The following is a 13928-nucleotide window of genomic DNA, read 5'->3' on the forward strand; positions in this document are numbered from 1 at the left end:
GCCGATGTGACAAGTGAATTTCTCCACTGTGAGATCAATAAAGTCTATTTTATCTTATCTTAATTAGTGTTGCACAGATGCCATTTTTTGGGCCCAATTTGGCCTGGCTGTGCAGTATCCACCACTACCAACACCATCTGTTTGAAATTGATGTGTTTGTGTATATATGAAGAACTGCATACTACTTGGATGTGAAATAATTGCCATCATGGTCTGTCAAGCTGCTTTCTACCTTTGTGAAGCAGAAAAAATACTAATACAAAGTGAATCCAGTAGAACCTTTTATTGCCTACCTGGAATGGGTGACAATAGTTGAATAAAATAGTATCGGTGCCCTGATTGTTGGTACTCGCCCATACCGATACCAACATTTTAGTGCTGGATCGGGGCCCCACCCGATACTGGTATCGGTGCAACACTAATCTTAAGTATTTTCTGCACTATACTAGTAACTTCTGCAGCAAGTCAGCTGAACAAGTTACCACCAACCCTGCATAATTTACTTAAAATGTAAAAATGCATCATTGAGGACTTTAATGGCTTCTTCCTCACTAAAAGGCGTGGGTTCGACTCGCTCCCATGCTGACATTTTAGTGCTATTTATGCTTTTATATTGTTTAAACAGATGACCATCGGTACCTTTATGGCACTGGAAATTATACCCAATGATGAATCAGCTGTTTGGAAGTGTACATTTTTCTTCTTGATGTCTTGATTAAATAAACCAGAAGCCTATATGGCAGAGACATTATAAGGAGCAATAAAGATTTGCAATTTCCTGTTTTGTTGTAACATTCACCAATATATTTGGGGCATTTTTTTCTTCCCCCTTCCCCCTATGCATCTGGCTCAAATTTTAACTATTTAATCTAAGTAATGATTCCAAATTGTTTAAAAGAAAAGGTAATTATCAAAATCTTTATTTTAGATGTCATTTAATTTTTTTTGAAGAATCTCTTTACTGAAAAAGCATTCCTTTTATACACTTAAAATCTGCCTTTCGACTTCAACTGCAGTTATGTTTATTTCATAAACAGTGCCTTTTTTGTTTGTTTATGAAGTTGCTGTTTTCTCACAATCTGCTGGAGCAGATGGGTTTACAAAGTGAGGCAGGTTCTGCTGGTTTTTTCCAATTAAACGGGAGTTTTCCTTTCCATTGTTGCTACAGACACGCTGGTTATAAGAGATTGCCAGCAACACAATGCAAGCAACCTTCTACTTTTGCTAAATACTCGTCAAGCGGGAGTGAATTGTGCAAGTCAGTGAGAGGAGACAATATGCTGAGTTTCCTTAGAAATATTTTAACCAATTTGAATAATAAACTGAGCTTTAATGGATTGTTTGATAGCAAGAAAAAAATGGGGAATGTATGTGTTTAACTGGGGATCTGTTGGTGTGATTTGGTTGAATTGACCATTTTTTTAGTAAAATCCCTTGAGATGATGCCTGTTGTGACAGCCTGCTGTCACACTCTGAAGCTGTGTGGTAACTTTTATATTTTTCATTTTCAAAATGAGTTGCACATTTCAAATATTTTCATTAGCCTGACTTTAAGTTAGTTTTTTGCAGTGCACACATTTAGTTAGCTTTCTTTGTCAGGTTGTTAGATTTTTTTTAAATGCAATTGATTGATTTCCTCTTTAAGTTGCCAGTTTCCTTTGGATCTGCTGCTGGAGGGCTGCAATGAGCTCCAGCTTTCCTCTCAATTGATCGTTGCAGGCTAATCAGTGGGTCACACCATTTGTAATGGGAAGGGTTTTGTTAATTTGTTAAATTTAAAAAGTACTTAGTGTCTGGCCAATATTTATCTGTTAATTAAGTTTATTTGTTTGTAAGTTTGTCAGTCAGTTATCCCCCTTGTGTGCCAACAGTGGTCTGATCAGCCACTATTTAAGTTTCCCTCATGTCTTGTTTGATAGGTCAGTTTGTGTTTGAGTTCTTTATTTTAGTACTTGAGTTGAAGTCTGTTTTGTTGACCTCTGTTTTTGGGCCCCGTTTTTAATATTTTGAACACTTAAAAACAATAAAATAAATTAAGACCTTTTAATTTGAAAATTTTCACTGGTTTTCTTGCTGCTTTTCGAAAATCCTTCACATCTGTTATAAATTGGTGCTAAAGATAAACTGAATTGAATGATTTATTATGCTACAGATTTTCCTTTCACTTAATTTTCCAAGAGCTTTCTTGAAAATGTCTGCAGAAAAAAGCAAAAGAGAGAGAAAAAAATATTGAAATGTACCTATACAGTTTCAGGTTATGATGTTTTAGGGTTTTATCCACTAGATGACAGCAAACTTTCATCAAATATTCTACCTAAACTTTTTCTTTTTTTTTAAATCAGACAACGGCCAAACTTTTTTCCCCATTCAGGCAAAATCGCACAGGCAACATATATATAAATAGATATATATATATAGATATCTATCAATATATAGATAGATATCTATATAGATATCTATATAGATATATATAGATATATATGAAGGCACTGAAGGCATCCAAACTATGAATTAACACATGTGGAATTATATATTTAACAAAAAAGTGTGAAACACCTGAAAATATGTCCTATATTCTTGGTTCTTCAAAGTAGCCACCTTTTGCTTTGATTACTGCTTTGCATACTCTTGGCATTCTTTTGATGATCTCAAAAGATTAAAGATGAAAACTTTGTGTTGCAGCTATTTTTTTCAGTTGTAAGATTTTGTCTGAAATAATTTTTTTCTGAATACAAAATAAAAAAAAAAGTCCCAATCCACACCAAAAAAACAGTATTTGAGGAGAAAATAGGTTTAATTTGGAATTGGTGTCAGATAATACACACAAAACCATGCAGGGAAATAGTCCTTTTTTGTCTCTACAGAGATAAATAAAACATTTTCATTTCTACAGCACCCTCTAGTGGCGGGGTTTAGAACGCACTCATGTTTTCCAGAGAGCACACATATGACTTCTAAGTTAATATGTTTATTAAAAGGAGGTTTGCATGCTTCACATTCAGCTTTTCAGTAGAAGTCACTGGGTAGATCTGATCATATTTACTATTAAAGCTTAGTGAAAGACGAAAACTTTGTGCTGCAGCTATTATTTTCAGATATTTCAGATTTTGTCTGAATACAAAATGAAAAAAAAAGTCCGAATCCACACCAAAAAACAGTCCTTGAGGACAAAATTGGCTAATTTTGAAATGCCAGATAGCACAAAAAAAGAAAAAAAAAAACATGCAGGGAAATTGTCCTTTTACGTCTCTACAGAGATAAATAAAACATTTTCCTTTTGTCTCTCTACAGCACCCTCTAGTGGCGGAGCCTAGAGCGCACTGTCATGTTTTCATAGAGCACACATATGCCTTCCTAGTCAAATTAAATGAGCAGAGATGCCATAATAATTTCTTGGAGACAATTTCCAAATACGATTAGGATCTAGATCAACTAAACACTTTTCAAATAAAGAAGACTGCTTTGCTGTTTTGTGATGCAGACAAAAATAAACAAGAAATCTATGTCTGCACTAAGAACTCATTGTAAATTGGATTTTGAGCTTTTTTTTTAAGATTGCACAAATCAAATATCAGTCATATGCAAATTAACTTTGCCTCAAATCAGTGTTTGATCTTTTCCTGTTATGAAACAACTAAAATTGATGAATGAGTAGAACTAGATGGCTCATATATGTTTAAAACAAGCACTTATAGTTTGTGATTTATCGCCACTAAAACCTCAGATTTTAAAGATTTTCTTCTGTTTTTTTTTTCTAATACACACAGCAACAAATGCTGCCTAAAGCCATTTACAGTTTGTCACCTAAAAATGCAAACCGCACAATATTTACCTTGATTTTATATGATGGGGGAACACACATCAAAGCCTTGTTAGGAAGTTAAAGCAATGTATTTTATTTTTTATTTTTATGAAGAGAAAAAAACAAACAAACAAACTGAGGCTTTGGTTGAATGTTTAGGGTTTTCATCCCTTCTGGAGGCAAGAATCCCCACAGGATGATACTGCCATCGCTGTGCTTCACTACAGAGACAGTGNCTATACAGTTTCAGGTTATGATGTTTTAGGGTTTTATCCACTAGATGACAGCAAACTTTCATCAAATATTCTACCTAAACTTTTTCTTTTTTTTTTTAAATCAGACAACGTCCAAACTTTTTTTCCCCATTCAGGCAAAATCACACAGGCAACATATATATAGATAGATATATATAGATATCTATCTATATATAGATAGATATCTATATAGATATCTATATAGATATATATATATATGAAGGCACTGAAGGCATCCAAACTATGAATTAACACATGTGGAATTATATATTTAACAAAAAAGTGAAACGCCTGAAAATATGTCCTATATTCTTGGCTCTTCAAAGTAGCCACCTTTTGCTTTGATTACTGCTTTGCACACTCTTGGCATTCTTTTGATGACCTCAAGAGATTAAAGATGAAAACTTTATGTTGCAGCTATTTTTTTCAGTTGTAAGATTTTGTCTGAAATAATTTTTCTCTGAATACAAAATAAAAAAAAAATCCCAATCCACACCAAAAAAACAGTCCTTGAGGAGAAAATAGGTTTAATTTCGAATTGGTTTCAGATAATACACACAAAACCATGCAGGGATTTTTTTTTTGTCTCTACAGAGATAAATACGACATTTTCCTTTTGTCTCTCTACAGCACCCTCTAGTGGCGGAGCTTAGTACGCACCCATGTTTTCCAAAGAGCACACGCGACTTCCAAGTTAATATATTTATTAAAAGGAGGTTTGCATGCTTCACATTCAGCTTTTCAGTAGAAGTCACTGGGTAGATCTGATCATATTTACTATTAAAGCTTAGTGAAAGACGAAAACTTTGTGCTGCAGCTATTATTTTCAGATATATCAGATTTTGTCTGAATACAAAATGAAAAAAAAAGTCCGAATCCACACCAAAAAACAGTCCTTGAGGACAAAATTGGCTAATTTTGAAATGCCAGATAGCACAAAAAAAGAAAAAAAAAAACATGCAGGGAAATTGTCCTTTTACGTCTCTACAGAGATAAATAAAACATTTTCCTTTTGTCTCTCTACAGCACCCTCTAGTGGCGGAGCCTAGAGCGCACTGTCATGTTTTCATAGAGCACACATATGCCTTCCTAGTCAAATTAAATGAGCAGAGATGCCATAATAATTTCTTGGAGACAATTTCCAAATACGATTAGGAACTAGATGAACTAAACACTTTTCAAATAACGAAGACTGCTTTGCTGTTTTGTGATACAGACAAAAAAAAAAAAAAAAAAAAAAAAAAAAAAACAAGAAATCTATGTCTGTCTGCACTAAGAACTCATAATAAATTCGATTTTGAGCTTTTTTTTTTAAAGATTGCACAAATCAAACATCAGACATATGTAAATTAAATTTGCCTCAAATCAGTGTTTGATGTTTTCTATCTGCAGTTTTTTAAATCCTGTTATTAAACAACTAAAATTGATGAATGAGTAGAACTAGAAGGTTCATATAAAACAAGCACTTATAGTGTGTGATTTATCACCACTAAAACCTTAGATTTTACAGATTTCCTTCTGTATTTATCTAATACACACAACAACAAATGCTGCCTAAAGCCATTTACAGTTTGTCACCTAAAAATACAAACCTTTTAACATTTAACTTGTTTTTATATGACGGGGGAACTCACATCAAAGCCTTAGTGGGATGTTAAAGCAATGTATTTAATTTTTTATTTTTATGAAGAGAGAAAAAAAAAAAACTCAAGCTTTGGTTGAATGTTTAGGGTTTTCATCCCTCCTGGAGGCAAGAATCCCCACAGGATGATACTGCCATCGCTGTGCTTCACTAGAGGGACAGTGTATAATTATGACATATAGAATTTAATGATTTAAGAAAGAAAAAATGGGTGCCCATTTTTGGATCCATTGTGGATATTCTTCTGTATTTATCATAGGGGTAAAATTATATATACAAACTCAGAAAGGATAGACATACACCATGCTGCAAATATTATACATACTGCTCCATTCATTTTTTATTTGAAATAGGTTAAAGCTATTTCAGAACGTGGCTAAATTTGGAGATGCTCAAATGATAAACAAGCTCTGAAGTGTTTTATTTTTTCAGATTTTTGTAATAAAACCCAACTAAATTAAAGTTTCAAACATCTCACTGCTAATTTGCTGTGAAGTTGAAGACTTTGCAATGAATCCCCTTTTTTTTTTAATTCCATCTGCGCTGAAATACACATATAATCCTGGTGGGTATTGATTCTCAGCATGGTGTTTTTAAGTTTTAAATTATTTGACTTATGAATGCCATTGTTTTCATTAAACACCTCATCGTATAATTTTACATCTGAGTGTATGCATACATCAAGTATAACAGTTCAAATGTTTTGATTAAAGCTAAACTCAATCCATTCATGAAGGGTATGGAATCTTGTTCTGGATCTTGTTTTTTAATGGTATACTTGGCTAAGAGCTTTTTTTAAGCAGCTGCTAAGAGCATTCACTGCAGCTGCATTTCCCTGGAATTTAAAGTGACATTACCTGAATTGAAATGGACAGTGAGCCGTGGTGGAAAAGAGGGAATTAAAGGTTGTTTCCTGTAACTCTCGTGGAGCCAAGTGTTTAGGTTTTCCGCTCACTCAGGCCAAAACATATGGAAGACTTGAAATGAGTGCTTGACCTTTATTTGCACAAAAAACTTGAGATATTTTCATCTTGTAAACTTTATAGGGAACAGCATTTTAATGTCAACATGGAAGCATTCGGGTTTTTTACACATTAGGAAAAGAAATGTGTGTTTGGTCAGTAGCAGAAAGTTAGATAGCTTTGAATAAACTTATTCTACTGGATTATAGATTTGAATCTGCAGAACTCACTTAGATAAAAAAAAACATATGCATATTTTTAACCTGTATTTATTAAACACTTACAATAAAACACATCCTTTTTTGTACATGGATATACATCATCCCATATTTCTACACTTTATGCATTATTTTAGATAAATAAAATTAATCTGAATTATTTTTCACTAAAGAGGAAAGATTAAGAATTAAGATGTAAGTAAATCATGGAAAAATCCAATGTTTCACAGTGGCAGAAAAAACTATTCAGACTAACATATTCCTGCAGTTTTTGCTGCTGACACATTTTTTATTAGAACAAGAAACACTTAAATGTCAAAGATAAGTTGAGTTAAACAAAAATGAGCTTTCAGCTGATCTATAAAAGGGGGAAAAGGCTATCAATACCAAACATGAACTATGTGGAAACTAAATTGTTCTTTTTATTTGTGTTAAATCACACCTTTCGCTTAAATTTTAAAGGCCTGAATTCTACCTGGAGTAGAAAAAAAGCACACGCACAAAAAAAAAAAAAAACGGTCTTACAGCAGGAGGTAGACTACAGGAGCTCAAAAGATACAGCAGGAGGTAGGCTACAGGAGCTCAAAAGATAAATCATTATGTACTGATCTAATGAAAATGTTAAAAAGAGATAAGGAACAGAGTGAGTGACACCACCGGGAGAGCTAATATCCATCAAAAATTACTGAGAGAGGGGAATAATGTCTCACCTAGGGGTCACAAAAGAATCCAGAATGAAATCTAAAACAGACTTGGTTTAGTTGAGGGGAGGGATTTAGCAATAAGAGCCACATTAGGAGAGATCTAAGGTGAAACCATCTTAAATCAGAAACAACATTGGCATGTCTTGCATTAACCAAATCAATCTTTTGATAGTCCCCATTAATTTTTACTTTAAGTCTGTAGGTTGAAGAGACAGAATTGCTTTTTTTTTGGACGGCGTGTTTTATGTTATCGTTGTCCAACACGGCCTTCAACAATGAAAACCATGAAGTCTGGTTCTGTTCACGGTATGGTTTCAAAAAGATAGTGTAAATTGGGCTAATAACTCTTCTCCAACCTGAAATATATTTGTTTTCTTCCATAAAAGAAGAATAAAAACTTGCCTTCAAAGCGAAGTTGCATTTTCAAGTCTGGGTGCCGCCCATTTCATGTCATTGCATCATACCACATAGTCTGAGCCGACAAATAGATTTTCACAACATGGACATTGGCAAGAAAGAAGAGAGGTTCCTGCCCCATGCAGATTTTGTGCAAAGAGCCCAGTGGAGGTCTTTATACAAGCCTCTAATTAAAAAAAAGGAATTGGTGATCTCCAATGGAAGATCACCACAAACTCGTTTTATCCATTATTAATCAGGGTCTTTTAAATAGGTGTCCTTTCTGGAATCTGTCTTAAATGACACATTTTTATGGAACGCACAAGACTAAAGACAATTTTTAGCCTTTTGATAAGTGTTTTTAGTCCTTTTGGGACCTTTTTTTTTTTTTTTTCAAATATTGCATTTATAGGAGAAGTTTGCCAAAACAAAAGAAACAAACCAAAAGCCTGACTTTTAAATTTTCTAATCAGCGAAGCTAAGATGGACATTTACTTGTTCCGCAAAGACAGACTGCATTAAGAACCTCACCTTGATGCTTTGGCTCTGTGGAAGTGCAACGTTAAAGCCAGAATAAGGCTGGAGTTTCATTTCCACAGAGCCACACAGAATATGAAGGATTTTATGCAGTTGTGGGGTTTTAACAAAATTTTATATACTGTGTCAGATGTTGGAGCCTAAGGCCTCCATACATGGTCGTGTGAGCTAACCCCTGTGCCAGCAAAGCATGCCCACTATAACACAATTAAAGTTTAAAAAAGTTGATTTTGCACTATAATAATGAGAAGCACATTTGATTTTAGAGAGGCATTAAAGTTGACTCTACCCCGTTAACATGAGTGGAGATTAAGGAACCTAATCAAACTTAAAACCCCTCCATTGAGGCTCTATTCAAACCAATCAGGTAAGAAGAACGACCCCAAGTTAATAGATTTATCTTGGTCTTAATGTTTAAATCATTTGGGTTTGTGTACATGCCGTCATTGGTTTTATGTTTAAATGCCGATGCAAGGTCACAAGATCTCGTACTTCACTTGCATCCACTTTCAATGGGTCCAGTGATGTGAAGTATAGATGTTTTATGGCCTCTGAAACATCTGGGAGGCAGAAACCTTTTAAGGGTTAATGTGCAGTGAGTGGAAGAGCATGAGATTCCAACCTGAGTCAAAAATAGCTCCGACTACCTGCTCTAAAAACACAGTTACCGGGTAGTTCTTTATTTATATTTCTAAACTAAAAGACATAAATAGGACATACTGGTTGATGCAGAGCATATATTTTATTTTTTTTATGCATGCAAAGCAGAACAGCTTTGGCATACCAGCATCTAATATGAACCCGATCTACATTGTCTTAGATAGCTTATAATTTACGGTAAGTGTGTTCGTACTGGTGGGAAACACCTGAATGTGACTTTTACAAACTGGTTTTCACAGCTCCAGGGGAAAGGTGGACCTCAGTGGCCGTCAGGGTTTCAAAGATCAACACAGCCAGTATTTAAAACGAAACGAGCTGCATGTTTGAAGTATTAAAAGTCAATATTTCTCTGTGACACACAGACCAGCCACACAGTGGACTTCTATGTGCAGCACAAGGCGTCCATTGAAGGAAGTGAGATGAGGGGGCTGGTTTGGGGAGGGGTAACACTTCATGCCTCCAGTGAGGTTGCTCACAGATTAATGAGGGCTGCTTCAGATTGCAGGGATTTTACTATTTAATGAGGTTAATTTGCAAGATTGTTGAGTTAAAGAAAAATTTCCTTTAGGAAGGATTCATGATTAGATTTAGAGTAAAGAGTATTTCACACTTGTTGACATGCATGGTAAAGATGTGCAAAAAGTTTTAAAATAAAGTATATTTTAATATATTGTCTTAATCACAAAGTACCACTTTTAATATGTGATTTTTACAGGATTGTTTTTTTCTTTCTTTTTTATTTTTAATACTTCAGGAACCATTATGGCTTCCATGGTCAGGGCTGTGTTGTCTGAAAGGTCATGGTTTAGAACAGGGGTCTGCAGCGGCTCTGAAGCCGCAAGTTGCTCTTTAGAACTTCCTCAGTAACTAAGAATTAACTAGCTATTTTTATTTTCTAAATAAGGATATAATGAAAAATACCACACATTTTTTTCATTCAAGAATTGTTCTGAATTTGTGCACGAGAATACCACTAAAGTGATGTTTTTTTTTGTTTGTTTTTTTTTGTTTTTCCCATTAAGTTAAAAATTCTTAATTAATTTTCCACAAATAGTAACATGAAAGAAAATAGATCTTTTTTGGGGGAAAAACCTGTCAATATTTGTTTTTCTTTAAAAAAATTGAAATGTTTTATTTCACCAAATATTAAACAAATTATCTTAAGTAGATTTCTTTGTATGTTTTTATTTAGCTGGACTGGTTGCCTATGACTACAATCAGAAAGCTTAAGGTTGACTGATCCATCTTTATGTTGCCTTTAGGTGTGCAGGTGTGGGGTTAAGGGACAGTTTTCATATTTTATTTGTAATGAGGGGATTTTTAGTTTTAAGTGAGAACTTTTTTTAGCCTTCACTGTTCTTTGGGGTGACTAGCTGTTAAATTTAGGACTAAGGTGTGAATTACTTTTACTGTCAGGCCATAGAAAATGAATGGAAGTAAATGTAAGGTGCGTTGTGGATTCATATTCAATATTTATGTTGTGAATAACTGTTATATTTAATTCCCTGTAAGCAAGGAGTTTATATTTCTGATACTTAAGATTGTCAGGAATCCTGTTTCTGTGGTCTGTTTTTGTGTTTCCTTTCCTCCTCCACCAGGTGGTGCCCTGTCCTCATTGGGTCTCCCTGCACACCTGCAGCTCATCGCCTCATTACCTGTGGAGTGTTGTTAAGCTGCTAACTGCCACTACCCTCGACACCAGAGCGTTTGCCAATACTGGGCACTCTAGCCATGCTTAGTTTAGCAGAGTCTAACCTGAGTCTTTGTTTTGCCAATACTGGGCACTCTAGCCATGCTTAGTTTAGCAGAGTCTAACCTGAGTTTTTTTGTTTGCCAGTTTTTGGATTCTCTAGTCAAGCTGAGTTTTGTCAACCTGAGTCTTAACTTTGTTTTTGTCTTTGCCTCTCAGCAGGAAGTCATCCTGCAAACTGGATTTGTTCGGTCCTTCTCTCGCTGGAAGGTTCAACTGAGCTTCTAACTGAGCTGGGGTTCCAAACAGGAAGTTTGGATCCACTTTCCCCAAGAGGTCGTTTGAGCTTCACATCAAGCAAAGGTTTCATCTGCACCTCAGTCCGTTCAAGTACTGCAGGACATCTGAGTGGCAGTAAGCTTCTCCATTCACAAAGGAACAACCGCAGTCTGAGTAACCCAGTCCACCCATCACCAAGCAAGACAATCTCTGGTACAATCCTCTCAGTCTGGATTCCATAAAGGACATATTTTCCTGGAAAAGTGAGTCTGCAACCTTATGCTCAAATTCTAAACCTAAGATTCAAATTTCCCACTGAGCCTGAACTAACCCCAGTGTCTTCCCCTCACTTTTCAGTCCCTGTTGAGCAGTGCTCAGAGCAGCACTGGATTCATCACATTACTCCTAAAATTAACCTGTTTAAACTTTTCCCTGGTCTCGCTGTTTGGTCTTCTGCATCTTGGGGTCAGACCTTGATAAAATCATGACAAAGATGTTTATTGCCCCCACCCCCCGGTTGGGGTGTTCAATAATAAAATCATGGTCAAACAGTTAATTCTGCACATATATGGAATAAACCACAACTTATGTCCAAAATATAAGAGTTTATTAACAAAAATCTTTCAGCTCCAAGTCAAACATATTTCAGCTTAAAATTCTTAACTAAAACTAGTGAAACTCAACTAAACTACTATGAACAAAGAGAAGGGAAGTATGGTTGAAAACTATTTTACAGTGAAAATCAAGTTCAAAACCAAATTTTATCTGAAAAAATTTGGTCAGATTGATATAATAGAAGCGTATATGCTGAAATTTAACTAAAAGACGCTTCTATAAACTAATAGATGAACAATCTGCAAACATTTGAAACCAACATTTACATTTTATCTTCTTTCTAATACATATTTATCTACATATTTGTCATAATATATGTAGACCAATGACGTTTGATTGCTAAAGAGACAGATGTTTGCCTTTTTTTTTAAACACATCGATCTCTATGAAGCTTTGGTCTACGTTTGACTTTAGCCCAGCTCTCCCTGTGCTTGTAATGTTTCAGCGTGCATGGTGACAGGGGCGCTGTGAAAACACGGCAGAGGAGGTCATCCTGTAGTTTGCACAGGAGCGGGGTGGGGGTGGGTGACTCTGCTGTGGTGAGCCCGAGACTGAGAGAGATGGATGTCCCACCCTGTGAAAGCAGAGGATGAGGCTGGGGAAGTGTTATTTGTCTCTCATGCTTGGCTGGGCACACGTCGGGCTAAATGAGGCCGCCACATGATTTATTGCTGTCATTAATTTTCTGAATGGTAGGTCACCACTGCCCCCTTATCAGATTGACAGCCAATTTTGCAGCTAGGCCTGACTGGTGTCTCATAGTGTCGTATTTTCGGCTTTTTTTTTGTTGTTGACAGTGACAGGTTGAGATATACGTCAACAAAAAAAGATGCTACTCTAACATACAGTGCCTTGTCACAAATTTAACCATTTTGAATATAATTTGTATCCTAATCTCAATAACTAATACTTGGTTCTACCAACAATTAATGGTGACAAATTGTTTTGTTTATTTTGTATTTTTTACTTTTTTATAACTGGGTAACCGTTTGCACTGGGAAAACATCTAGAAATAGATTTACACCTCACCTCTCATAGTGTCGTATTTTTTGCTTATTTTTTTGACAGTGACAGGTTGAGATATACGTCAACAAAAAAAGATGCTAATCTAACATACAGTACCTTGTAAAAGTATTCACATGGATTGAAATTACCTAAAAATTTAACCATGTTAAATATAATTTCTATCCTTATCTCAATAACTAGTACTTGGTTCTACCAACAAATAATGCAGATAAATAGTTTTTTTATTTTATACTTTTAATTTTGATAACTGGCTAACCGTTTGCACTTGGAAAATGATCTAGAAATAGATTTACACCTTACGAGTAAAGTAAGAAAATTAAACTTTTCTTAAATTAAATGTATCTACCCTTAATTTGAGTAGATAAATTATGTTTGCCAATGGAATTAGTATTTGTTCTATATAAGATAATTAGACAATTTGCTCTTGAAATAAGACAATGCAATTATTTTTTCTTATTTTAAATGTAAATTATTTTGTTTCATTAGCAACATGATTCACTTTCCTCCTCGATTCAGGAAAAAATCCCCACTTATTTTAGGTGTTTGTGCCACCCTTCCAAGCAGCGCCTGCCGTCAATTTACGATAACTAGCGAGAATTCTCTCAAATCTCAAAAGAGGCATTTTGGATCCACTCTTCTTTGTTGAACTGATTCAATTTTAGCCACATTGGTGAGTTTCCAGAAGGGATACACACTCCTGTGAATTGGATCCGACTGCTACTACATAACAGGTGTTCCTGAGCTTAAAGTCCTGAGCTGATGGCTGAATATTCTCTGTAATGAGAAGTTGACATACAAATGTCCAAATTATGTTAAACGCTGACAGATCCACCTAATAATTTTGGGTAAGGGTAAGGTAATATCTGTTGATCATGATTATATCAAAACGGATATTACGAAGTGAGGCATTGAAACGTAGAGTAGAGGTGAAAGGTCATATTTGAGCTGCCACTGATCAAGGAAAATATATGAAACCAGCAATACAACATCTAAGATAAAAAATGTTGAATTTAGAGCAACGACATGAAGACCAATTCAAAGTAAGCCAGATGTTACAAATATTGATTTGGTCTAAAACTAAAGCCTGAAGCAAAAACACCTTACAGCAGCAGGAGGCAGCGGCTGCAGTGATTGAAGTTCTGT

Source organism: Cyprinodon variegatus, unplaced genomic scaffold, assembly GCF_000732505.1.
Source record: "Cyprinodon variegatus isolate N-32 unplaced genomic scaffold, C_variegatus-1.0 Scaffold371, whole genome shotgun sequence".
In the NCBI taxonomy this organism is placed as follows: Eukaryota; Metazoa; Chordata; class Actinopteri; order Cyprinodontiformes; family Cyprinodontidae; genus Cyprinodon; species Cyprinodon variegatus.